Source organism: Lutra lutra, chromosome 8, assembly GCF_902655055.1.
Source record: "Lutra lutra chromosome 8, mLutLut1.2, whole genome shotgun sequence".
NCBI lineage: Eukaryota > Metazoa > Chordata > Mammalia > Carnivora > Mustelidae > Lutra > Lutra lutra.
Genome location: NC_062285.1, coordinates 48007228 through 48019777, shown reverse-complemented (window position 1 = coordinate 48019777; position 12550 = coordinate 48007228). Strand labels below are relative to the sequence as shown.

The window sequence follows — 12550 nt, the reverse complement described above, 5'->3', positions numbered from 1 at the left end:
TCTAATTACGTAGCCTTCTAAGACTATTGCTATTTACATTTTAAAGCATTTATCATAATGCCAATTTTATACTTATCTGATTATATGAATAGTGTGTATTATTTACACGTGACTTAAAGGGTAGATACTATGTCTAGTTTTGCAAACCACTGATAAGTAGTAGATGATTAAAAAAATAAGAGACTGAGATGCTTTTTGACTGGTAAGGTTTGTTCTGTTTGTTCTAAATTAAGGAACCAAATAGACTTACATTATTTTTTTATTTATATCATCTTAATTACAATCTATGATTATACTTACATACATTAAACCATTACAGAATTCCTATTTTAAGGCACTCCAGTCTCCCAAATTAAGGTACCTATTGTTCTTTGTCCTCTAATTTCAAACATTAATATGAGAAGTAAAACTGCAACTTCATATTCAATTTGAGGCTTAAGTTTGTAGAACAAGTTAAGTACTTCCAGAAATCTCAAGTCAGAAATGAACAGGCTAGAAATTGAACTAATAATCTTACCACAGTTTAATTATCACTTTGTTTATTCTTATTACTCATTTACCTCTTTATTTACAAATCTAAACAGAATTAAAACTCTACTTTTGATGGTATAATAGAGATATTAATGGAAGAGACCAATCCACACATATGCTATATCCCTGGACATTTATCTTGCTTTAAAATGCTAATCTTTTGTGCCTTGGGCTTCTTACTGAGCAGTGAATGTTTATCTGTGCACAATCCATTTCTCTTCCTGCTGGGATTTTCTTTAGAGTCACCCATGCCATCATTGAACAATTCTGAATGTGCTTCGTTATTTTTCTTTGTTCTGCATGGAGTATTCTCAGAGATAACACTTTCAATTTCAGCTCCTGTGGCTTCTCCTAAAGCTGTTAAAATTCCATCACGTTGGTTTACCATAAACTTTGTATCTTCTTCAATGAAGTGCATAGGTGGTTTTAAGCATATCCATGAGGTCCATCAGCACTGAGATCTGCTTGCTTTTCTTTCATCTTGTAGATGATGTGTTGAGTTTTGGCTGTGGCCAGAGTCCTTTTCTAACCATCCCTAAGTCGATTTTAATAAAAAGGCTAACACTCCTGATATCTCGTATCAAAGTATGTTTAGCTTTCTGTTTATTAGTAACTCAGTAAGTTATTAGTAAGATAATCCCCTCTCCTGCAACATATCCTCAAAGGTCTTCATTTACAATTATATCAGAGCAACCAAATAAACAGCACAAAATACTGGATTTCTTCCATACAGTATTGAAATACTGTATCCTAGAGCTGATGAGAGCTGCTGGAGTTTCTTTAGTTGCTACCTCTTATTCTGTTGGGTGGCCACTGTCCATTGGTTTTCTCATTGTGATAGTGTCCAGAACAAGTTGCTAGGCATGCATTTGGAAGCTCCAGAAATGTTTCTCAGTTTGTCTAAAGCCTCAGCTTAATTTTTAATGAAAATTTAGAGCATGACAGATAAACCTAATTATTCTAATTTCCCATCCCTTAATAAAGTAAGGTAGTATAGCTTTGTGTTAGCAGTGGCCATTTAGAAAACAGCTATTTTATGTATAGAAGACAAGTTTTATTATTTTTAATTTGAGACCTAAATTTGGGGAAGATAAAATAAAAAGACTGTCAGAGGAAAAAGATATAAGCATAAGCCACAGGTATCCAGATATAAGTTATAATATTCATTATGCAAGGAACAGTACACATAATATTTTAAAATACACACACACATGCACATATGCACTCAGCAATAAGTGTCTATAATATTGGGCACTTTTAACTTTTACAAAAATCAATAATAGTTATTAAAGATAATTTATAAATATGTAAAAAGGTACAAAGAATTAAAAATATATTTATTTTAAAAAGAAACTGTTCCTTGGGCACAGAATAACTAGTATTTAACAAAGAGAAAGCTCAAATTCTACTTAACTCCTTTTTTATTTGCATATCGTAGATTTAACAATTTGCAGTAAAGGAGTCAAAATCCTTTTTTACCCCTTCTGAATAAATTTATTATATTTAGCCAATTTTGTTAAATTTTAAGCACATTTCATTGCTTCCATCTCTCAGTATTTTCAATTACTATGAATCAGGCACACAAAATTCATTTCATTCATACCCTCTGCACTTACTGTACATCTTCAATGATACTTCATTACTTACTGTTACATTTTGTTTTTTTCCAAGATTTTATTTATTTATTTACTTGACAGACAGAGAGAGAGAGAGAGATCACAAGTAGGCAGAGAGGCAGGCAGAGAGAGAGGGAGAAGCAGGCTCCCTGCTGAGCAGAGAGCCCGATGCAGGACTCCATCCCAGGACCCTGAGATCATGACCTGAGCCGAAGGCAGAGGCTTTTACCCGCTGAGCCACCCAGGTGCCCACTGTTCTTGGCAAGCATTTCATGGATCTGACAGCAAAAGCATAAGCAAGAAAAGCAAAACTAAACAATTGGGACTACATCAAACTGTAAAGATTCTCCATAGCAAAAGAAATAATCAGCAAAATGAAAAGACAACCTGTGTAATGGGAGAAAATATTTACAAACCACATATTTGATAAGGGTTAATATCTAAAATATATAAAGAATTCTTACAATTATTAGTCTTATACAAAGTAGAATATTATTTATATTGTGGTAAAATTAGGAAGACATAAAGTGTTGTTTTAAAAACTCATATTAGTAGCTCTCATTTTAAAAAGAGCCTACTACTTAACAGAAATATTAAATTAACTTTTGTTAGCACACATTATAAACCCTTATATTCACAAATCATATTTTAGAACACTTTAAATTATGTTTATATGTTTATATATATCCTTATCTCTAACAAAGACCAAGACTATTAGCTTAATTCACTGAAGATTAGAATATTTTTTTGTGGGGACAGGGGCAGAGAGAGAGAGACTCTTTAGGCAGGCTCCTTGTCCAGCATGAAGCCCAGTATAGGACTCGATCTCACAGCCCTCAATTCATGGTCTGAGCCAAAAATAGAGAGTTGACAACCGATTGAGCCACCCAGGTGACTCTAGAATTTTTTTTTTTTTACAAAAGAAATATTTACTATCTAGCCTTTTACAGAGCTGTTTTAGGAAGGGAAAAAAAAAAGCTTTATTTACAAGAGTCAAAATATGTAAAGCATTGAAAGTTAAACAATTAAAAAAATTTCCTTATTTTTTATTCTAAATTTATATAAATCCTAAAAAATTCATCAATTCAAATTTTAGCTCCAACAGATTGTAAGAGACCTTAAAATTTGATTCATTGAGTGCTTGTTTTATGGAGCATCTCAAATGAACAAATTTGTTCATATCAAAAGTTCCTCTAACTGTCACTACAATTCCAAATTGCCCTTATTGAAATTATGCCAGTTAGAGGGATTTGCATATTAGTTAGGATTGTAACGTGAAACATGAATGAAGCAGATTTTTAGTCTGGAAAGAACACAGTTTTTAAAAACTCCATGAGAACTGGAATAGTCAGTAAAGACATAGTTGTGAAACCACATATCTCCAGAACCTGGCCAAAGACTAGTAGCTGAAGAAGCCTCTAGCCCTAGCAGAGGGAATTAAGTCAAATAATTTCAGGAATATAAAGGTGATACTAAGGAATATCCTTACAAGGTTTTTGAAAAGGTAAATTTATGTATCATTTGTCCAAAGACTCTAGGGTGACACACTAGTGTGACATGAGATTTTGAAACTGTCAACTTCTAATCTACTTGAGAGGCCAGTTTTCCTGAAGTCTGTCTCCTATCCTTTGAACTTCAACTTATAAACAGGTGTCAGCAATTTACAGCGAGTGAGCAGACTAATCCAGACCAACATCTTTGTGCAAATAAAGTTTTATTGGAACACAGCCTCATGCATTTATTACATTTTGTCTGTGGTTGTTTCCATACTGCAGTACAGATTTGAGTTGCAGCAAAGACTGGCCCATGGAGTCTAAAATATTTACTATCTGGCCAGAAAGACATTTATTGAGCCTTGTTATTGTTAAGAGACAAAGTCTTATAGACAATAGGCAAATAGAGAGGATGGCTGATGGCAAATTATTGTTATGGAAGATCCACATAAATGAAAATGCATACAAATGTATACAAATTTGACCAATGACTTAGAAGTCTGGGGGGACTCTTAGGACAGAGATGAAAGCCAAATACTGAGAACTCTGTGAAATAATTGGAGCTCAGATTAAATATAAAACTTCATACTCATGATAGGATGGCCCTTGGCAGAAGAAAACTCCCAAGCATCTCACATGGGCACACTACTGTAGGATTAAGCTTCTTGTTAGTATCACTGAGGTACTGCCTAAATCTTGGTGGGTACTCAACTTGCTAGGCTTCACCAGCCTGAGACCATTAGGAACACTCTACTGTTAGGTTAATTAGCTTGCTATAGCAAAGGAAAATGCAAGCCATGAGGAACCGTGAGGATTCTTAAAATGGGGAGTCAGGAAAGGTTATTTCACAACATCTTGGATGCTGAAATGAGTCATGGAATGATATTCACAGGTATTGAATGGATTTTGTGAAATAAGGAGCCATTGGAAGATGAGTGCTCTTACGCTTAAATATATGTCTCTATAGAAGTTATTGGGGTATGTGGTCTGTGTTTTAGCCCCAAATGAATGTGTCTAAGTAAACTGATGTTAAAGGGCTTGGGCTTAGTTTATCTTGTATGTCATGCTTGGTACAGTTTATCTGTTCTGTGAGTCCTCACCCAATTTTGGAAATATGGTTTCTTTTTCAGTACAAGAACACGCATTGGAGTAATTAACACCACACTTGGGTTTATAGGAAAAAGATGTAATTGAGGATAGCTACAGCTTCTATTTGTACTTTTCTTATATTGGTACAGCTTATTTTATATGTTTTTATAAGCTGCCCTTCCTTGGCCTATGAACAAATGCTGATAAAAGTTGAGTGGAGTTATAAAACACTAAATGCTCCTGCTAAGATTTCTCCCTCTGTCTTCTACTCTGACATATTCAGCACTATCCCACTCCTGCTCTGCTTTAAACTCCAGGGGGATTCTCAGTGTTCTTTTTAGCCTGTCACCTCCAGAAGTCCAGGTCTCCCTAGGTGTGTATTATGTTTCAAACTATAGAATGTGAACTTGCAATACTTTTCCACATGATCATTTCTTACAGCCAAAATACTTGTTTTTCTTACAGCTCTTACCATCATCTGATACAATATGCATTTAACTTAGTTCTTTTTAAAGTTGGTACCTCCAGGGTGCCTGGGTGGCTCAGTGGGTTAAGCCTCTGCCTTCGGCTCAGGTCATGATCCCAGAGTCCTGGGATGGAGTCCCGAATCGGGCTCTCTGCTCAGTAGGGAGCCTTCTTCCCTCTCTCTCTGCCTGCCTCTCTGCCTATTTGTAATCTGTCTGTCAAATAAATAAATAAATAAATAAATAAATAATAAATAAAATAAAATCTTAAAGTTGGTACCTCCTGTTTCAGTAGACAGAAGCTAGGGCACATGACCTCTTCCCAAGTTTTCTGTCTGTTGATTATTTAATCAAACACTAACATGCATACTGCTGTGAAGGGATTTTACAGATGCATAAAATCTCAAACCAGCTGACCTTAAAATGAAAGAGATTATCCTTCTCTCCAGGTAGAATTTGTCAGCTAAGCCCTTTAAGAAGCAGAGTTTTCTCTGGCTGGTAGAAGAACAGAAAGAGATATTCACATTGAGAGAAGAATCTGATGTGCTATTGCTGCTTTTGGAGATGGAATGGGTTATGTGTAAGGAGCAGCCACAAGGAGCTAAATGTGATCCTTGGCCGATGGTAAACAAAAGAGGACCTCAGTCCTACAAAAACAAGATGAACTCTGCTAACAGTATGAATGATCTTGGAAGTGGATTATTTCTCAGAGAGTATACAGATAAGAACATACCTCTGCTAACATCTTGTTTTTCATCCTTGTGAGAACCTAAACAGAGGTCCCAGCCAACACCAGTCAGACTTTTGGCCTGCAGAACCAAAATAATAAATGGGTGATGTTTTCAGCTGTCATGAAAGTAGAGACATTTTTCTCCTTTTTGTTCATTGTTACATCATTAGGACCTAGAATTGTGCCTGAAATATAAGATACCTTTTAGAAATAATTCTAGTTAACCTGCTAAAGTAAACACTGTGAATAGTTTGAGACTATTTTAATCCATAGACTCACTCTAGATATTTAGCTCTAAATCCAGTTGAGTAAAGGATTAAGGATTAAATGTTTGACAAGTCCATACAAAAATCTTATATAATCTCTGGTAAAATTAAAAAAAAAATTATAAAAGGCATCAGTGATACACTTACAAGTGTTTAATTTTTTTTGAGATGAATTGATTTCAGACACTGAATACTTGATTTAATGCATGTTTTAGTGCACTTTATGTGACACAAATTAATTTGCAATAGAAGCAGGAAACCTATCTCTAAGGTAATTAGTCATGGTCAAATCTTAATTATCTCCTTAAATAGGAAAACAGGCTTATCAAGATATCTACTATGGTATTCTTGAATGGGACACTCTCTGATTTGTTAATAACCCTTTCCACTAAAATAAAATTCTATGGTATAGATTTTAACACATGGACTTTGAAATAATGACACCAATTTTTTAACCCTTCTAGCCTCTATATTCCTTCCAATCATTCTACAAGTTGCTTTTATCTCTATACATGAGGAAAATGGGCCTCAGAGATATTACATAACAAGCTTAAGATCAGAAAAATTGAATTGGTAAACCTGAGATTCCAGCACAGGTGGATGTATTACTGAGGTTCCATGTTTGTCCTATTCTGACACACTGTCAATCAGTGATGTTTGTTTATTAAATTCATCTGCAATTATTATGAATATATGTGAATTTATATCCATGTCTGAATATTTGCACTGTGTTTGTAACAGTTTTATTGAATATTAACAAGATATGATCCTCATCTTCCTAGGCACCAATTTTATCCTGGAAACTTTGTTAGAAGGCCTGAATTGTACGAACTTTTGTCATGAGGGCAATAGTCAAATCTCAAAACAAGTGTTAAAGTGAGTTAACTTTGATCAACAAATGAAGCAACCAGTTATCAATCCATTAACATTTCTTTTACTTATGTCCCTTCAGTGCACATTTGTTGAGAGTACATCATGTCCCTGGCATTATATTTTGTGCTAAATTCAGCATGACGTCTGTCCTTGGTATTTTGGGAGCTTTGAGGTGATATATTGTCAGAGGGCTGAAGCTGAAAGATAGTAGGTGTTAGCCTTAAGAGGGGCAGTTGAGAGGGAAGAGGAGAGCAAAAATGTGGGAATATTCTAGATGAGAGAAAGTAAATAAAAAGAATGGAAAATTAAGCAGAGTTTTTTTTTTTTTTTTTTTTAAGGAACTAAAAGAAGTACACTGTTGTTGTATGTTAGAGTCCATTATGCGGGAAAGGAGCGCATGGAGGCAGAGATTTAAAAAGGATGTGTATGCAGTGCCTTCTAAGTCGCATTAATACAGTTGAAATTTATGTGGTGCTGCTGAAGGGAATGCAATGAGTAGGTTTTTTATTTGTTCATTCACTCATTCAACAATATTCATTAAAGGCTTGCTTTGTGTGCTGTGTGCCAGGCGCTGGCTCATGGGTTAGGAGCTAGACTGCAGTGAATTTGTCATTGTCAGGGTCCTTTCCCTCATGGAGCTTATTATCTGGATTGATGGTTTTGAAAGGTCATTTTGCTGCAACATTAATAAACTGTGGCAAGGAAAGACCAGATAGAAGAAGCTGGAATAGGGAACAAACAAGGATGAGTGCCTGAGCTGAGGATTTAGGATCTAGCAACAAGGAAGTCAGATGGAGGGCAGGTACTATAAGTCTTTTTCACTGTGTTTCTAGTCCTTGTCTACTAATTTAGCCTTGACTCTCTATCATCATCTTTGCCAGATCATTGATTATAAGCATTCTTGATTTTAGAGTGTGTCCAGCTCTGCTTAACCTACAGTTGGGACTAAATTTGATGGTTTGGGGTATTTTTCCTGATTTTTAAAATCTACAAATAAGTACTATTTCCTGAACAATGAATTCCTTAACTTTTTGGGCATTTTTCTTTTCAGTATTATAGGGATATAGTCACATTTAGTTAAAGACTGCATAGCATGTTAATGAGTGGTTAGTGAATCTCTCTTTCCCCCAAATATCTATTAATCTACTAAAAAATTTATAAGATGATCACTTCCAAATTGACAACCTACTTTAGGAACTATTTGTGCATTTATTTTTTTGTACTGTGCAATTTATTCTTGTATAGAGAAGTTTGCTTTATAATATTTCATTTGTAAATGCTGACACTCGCTCACAGTATTTAAAACAAAAAGTTCAAATTATTATTTGAGCTTTCTTCCTTACCCTTGAAAGAGAAAATAAATGAATTTGCTCCATTTCTGTTTTTCTTAGTTTTTAAAGTTATATTAAGTTGTAAAGTGTCTGCTTTTAAAATTATTTTTTTGGTTTTGAAAAGGGAAATACATTCAATGTATTTAATAATTCTCTAAATATTAAAGTTAGAATATAATTATAATTTGCCAAATAGTTCTTTCTTCCATCACATTTTCGAAACAAAAACATGGGCCATTTATTCATATTCTCTGTTTTCAGGCCGCATTCGTTTTGAAAAAGTGGTATTTGGAGATTTGAAAGGTTCCAACTTTATGTTGATATCTGGCAGAAAGAAATTTCAGAATAAGTTCTATTCTTAAACACCCTGACAATTTTAGCTATGTCTATATATAATTTGTTATTAGTTATGTTATAACTTATTAATGAATTTGATGAAAGTCACAAGGTTGGGTTCGTATATATTTGTATTTAACTTTTCTTCTGCTAAGAAAGAAAAGTTTGGCTGTCTGTTCTGCTATCTAAAATGTTATACATTCAAATTGCAGTAGCAATATGTTATAGATGATGTAGAAGAAGTTTGACAGTTTTGGAGAAAAAAGGCAGAATTATTTCTTTAAAGTATCATAGTACTTTAAAAGTCTTAACTGTGTAAAATTTAAAGTGTATGACAGAAACATTTGATATTCTTTAGACATCGTAAAGCCACTCCCATTTTCCAGTTTGAGAAACACTTTATGAAAAATTTCAACCTTATTTGCCCAATCCACTTTTTCTAACTTCTTTTTCTTCTTATTCTTAGCAATATACTTAGCCCACAGTTGCAAAAATGAAAAATTTAGAATAAAAATCCTCAATCAAAACTTCCATTTTGTGCATTTCATTTTATGTCAAATAATCTAATATTTATAAGTCCTTATAGCCTACAATAATTAATGGAAGCTAACAGGTATCCTAAAAGATCAAACTTTTCAAATTACTAATAAAAATAAGCATTTAAAACTATTGCTATTTAAGTAGCGCTTAACAAATTTGGGCTTCTCTACTCTAATTTTCATCTTTAACACCTTGAGAATAAAGTTTGTGAAAGAATAGGAAGATTTACATTGGGAAATTGATGGACACATATAGATAGATACTAAAGTGTAGGAAGCAAAAAGACTTTCCTTCAGGAGAGTAGTTTCAAAAAGAGTGCATTTCACCTGTTCCTCTTGTATTATCTGTATGATTAAAATCTCCCTTGTAGAAGGTTTCTATATAATTCAGCAGGCTTTCCTTATAATTAAAAAAAAAAGATGCATTACAAATGAAACCTATAATTTATGCTTATGGTTTATGTCATAGTCAAATATTTTTCTATTATTTTGAAGATGTTTAATATTAATTTTAAGTATTAAAATGTCTTATTTTCCTACTCAAAATCTTCTCTGCTTTTATTATTCAAGCGTGTTAGGTGAATGGCTGTTCTCCAAAGAAATGAAAAACTATGGATTTAAAATTCTATTTCATTTTTTTTGCTTATAAAATTTTAACAGTATCCTTTTGGCTTTATGGACCCAGACTATAAAATTGATGGATAAACAAGAACTTAATTTTACCTTTATGTGTAAAAACTTACATGGAACAATCAGGTTTCCTCAGCTATTCAAAGAAAAGTATTCTTCTTCTCCTTATTGCATACTCTCGATCATAGAGGGCGCTGTTACATTAACGAACACCACCATTTCAAGCAGAGATAGTTTATAGCTCCTTTTCATGGCAAGACCATCAGCTCCAATGTGTTTCATGACTGCTATGTATTAATCATTTTGTCTTTCTCTCAGTAAATATCTTTTTCATAATGCTTTAATGAAGCTCTTTCCATAAGCTTTCATCTGAGATAAGTAAAGATGTGAATGTGAATGCATGGATATATTTATAGAAAGCATTCGCTCATATGTTAAATGCCTCATGAAGTTTCCTGACAGCACCACTCTTAATTTTTAACACATATAATAATATATCGTGACAAAAATCAGTCAACATGAGTCACTAGACATTAAATATTAAAAATTATGGAAAGACTGATAATTTGCTTTGACATTCTGGAAAAGCACTTATTTTGTCACATTCATGTAGACCAGGAAATGTAGACCAATATATTTAGTCTAAGTGATGCACAATATTTTTGGCAATACATAAAATAGCTCAAGTTAATTGTTATGTTGATCATTCCAAGAAAAAGAAGGTTGTTTAAAACATTGTGATTTTGAAATGCATTGATCTTTAAATTTTTATCTAGCTCTTTAAAAATAGAGGTATCTATCAAAGAACAGGTGGTATACATGTGGATGTTTTCCTAAAGTGAGAACATTCACAATATTCTCAATTTGGAGTACTATTCACTTCTCTCCTTCAAGCCCTTAAGGTTTTACTCATTCTTACATGCCGACTTGACATGTTACCACCTGCACTGTAGCTTTTCTATGGCAAAATACGGAGACTGGCCCAACTTCTGGGAATGAGCCTTAGCAGACAGAATATATTATTGAAATATTTAGGCAATATAGTTATTGATTATCATGTGGCTTTACATATAATAAATGGTAAGCCAAAAACATTGTAAACAGCACACACATCAAGAGATTTAAATGTGTTTTTGTCTTTAGATATTCTAATCCCATTGTCTAGAATCTCTACGCAAAATAATGTTCTGAAAGAGTAGAGATAACTTCATGCAAAAAAAAAAGAAAAGAAAATATTTTTGCAATTCTGGAATCATCACAAATAATTAAGAATGGTATACTACTCAACATGGTATTATAGAGATAATATACATTATAATATATACTCATATATTAATATATTCATATATAATAATACATACATATATAAAATAATAATATATGTATGTGCATATGTATAGTGGTTAAAGCACAGATTCTGAAGCCTGAAAGTTCTGGTTCAGATTTTAACCCAATCACTCACTAAGGAAAAGGATAATCTCTCTGCCTCAGCTTAACTCATGTAGAAAAAAATGACATTAAAACAGTCATTAAAAACTATTTTCATGGGATTTTTGTAGGAATTAAGTGAAATGGTCCCAGGTAGGATGTTTATAAGTGTATATAGACCATATTAAAAGTTTGCTATTGTTATTTTCATGGCTCTTATATTAAAAGTGCTATTTTGTAACAATATATTTGAGTTTATCAGCACCTAAGGTCTTAACCTCTTATCTATATGCTCTGCAAAGGAAAGATATTACCCAAAGGAAACTTTAAAAAGACGAACTGATGTGTGCATTAGTGGCCTTTGAGAAGGAGTGAAACGAAGGTGTGATGACCAATTAAAAATATACTGCAGTACTGATATGAGGTCATATTTGAATATCCAGTCACATCTTATCTTTGAGAAATATAGAGACATCAGAAGCACCCATCTATTATCATTTGGTCTTTTTGCGCCCTGTCATACTTTAATTATGATGTCTGCATATCATATCATATAATGTTCTAATAGTGAGTTTTGTGGTGTTTTATGTGTCTTTTGATGGGAAGAGATACGAATTTATAATTTAGAGATTCTGTGACTACAAAGTTAGCCTCTTACCTGTCACTGGAAAGGTTACTTTTCATTATGGTTATATATGGGTGGTGTGTGTGTGTGTGTGTGTGTGTGTGTGTGTGTGTGTGTGTGATATGAAATTTCAAATCATTCTGCTTATCTTTTACAACTTCCCCTTTACCTCATGCTACTCAGCCACCTGGTCTTTGTGCTGTCCTTTGAACACTAAGCTTTTCTCATGGTAAGACTTTATCTTTCTTGTCCCACATTTCCCAATTTGTCAGAGGACCAGTGTCATTCATTCAGATATGCTTAAATGTCTCCTATCAGAGAGGATTCCAGTAACTGCATCTGTTAAAGTATCATTGCCATCCCACCACTCTTATTTGTTAATTTTTAATATTGCATTTATAATAAACACAAATCATATGTACTCAAATTGTGAATGTCTTCTCTACTATAGTATAGTTCCACTGAAGCATGAGCTTTGTTCATTCTGATGTCACTTGCCCCTAGAATTTAGACTACATGTTAAGTGGCTGAATGATAATGACTGATAACTTTTGTTTAAATTCAGATGAAATTTCTGTACAAAAATGTTGATACTATGT

General features: G+C 33.4%; 1 pseudogene; it reads right to left on the bottom strand.

Annotated features, from left to right (window-relative positions):
- Positions 1-649: 649 nt before the first annotated feature.
- LOC125106865 (ethanolamine-phosphate phospho-lyase-like) lies at positions 650-12010 on the bottom strand (annotated as a pseudogene).
- Between the last annotated feature and the right edge of the window lie 540 nt (positions 12011-12550).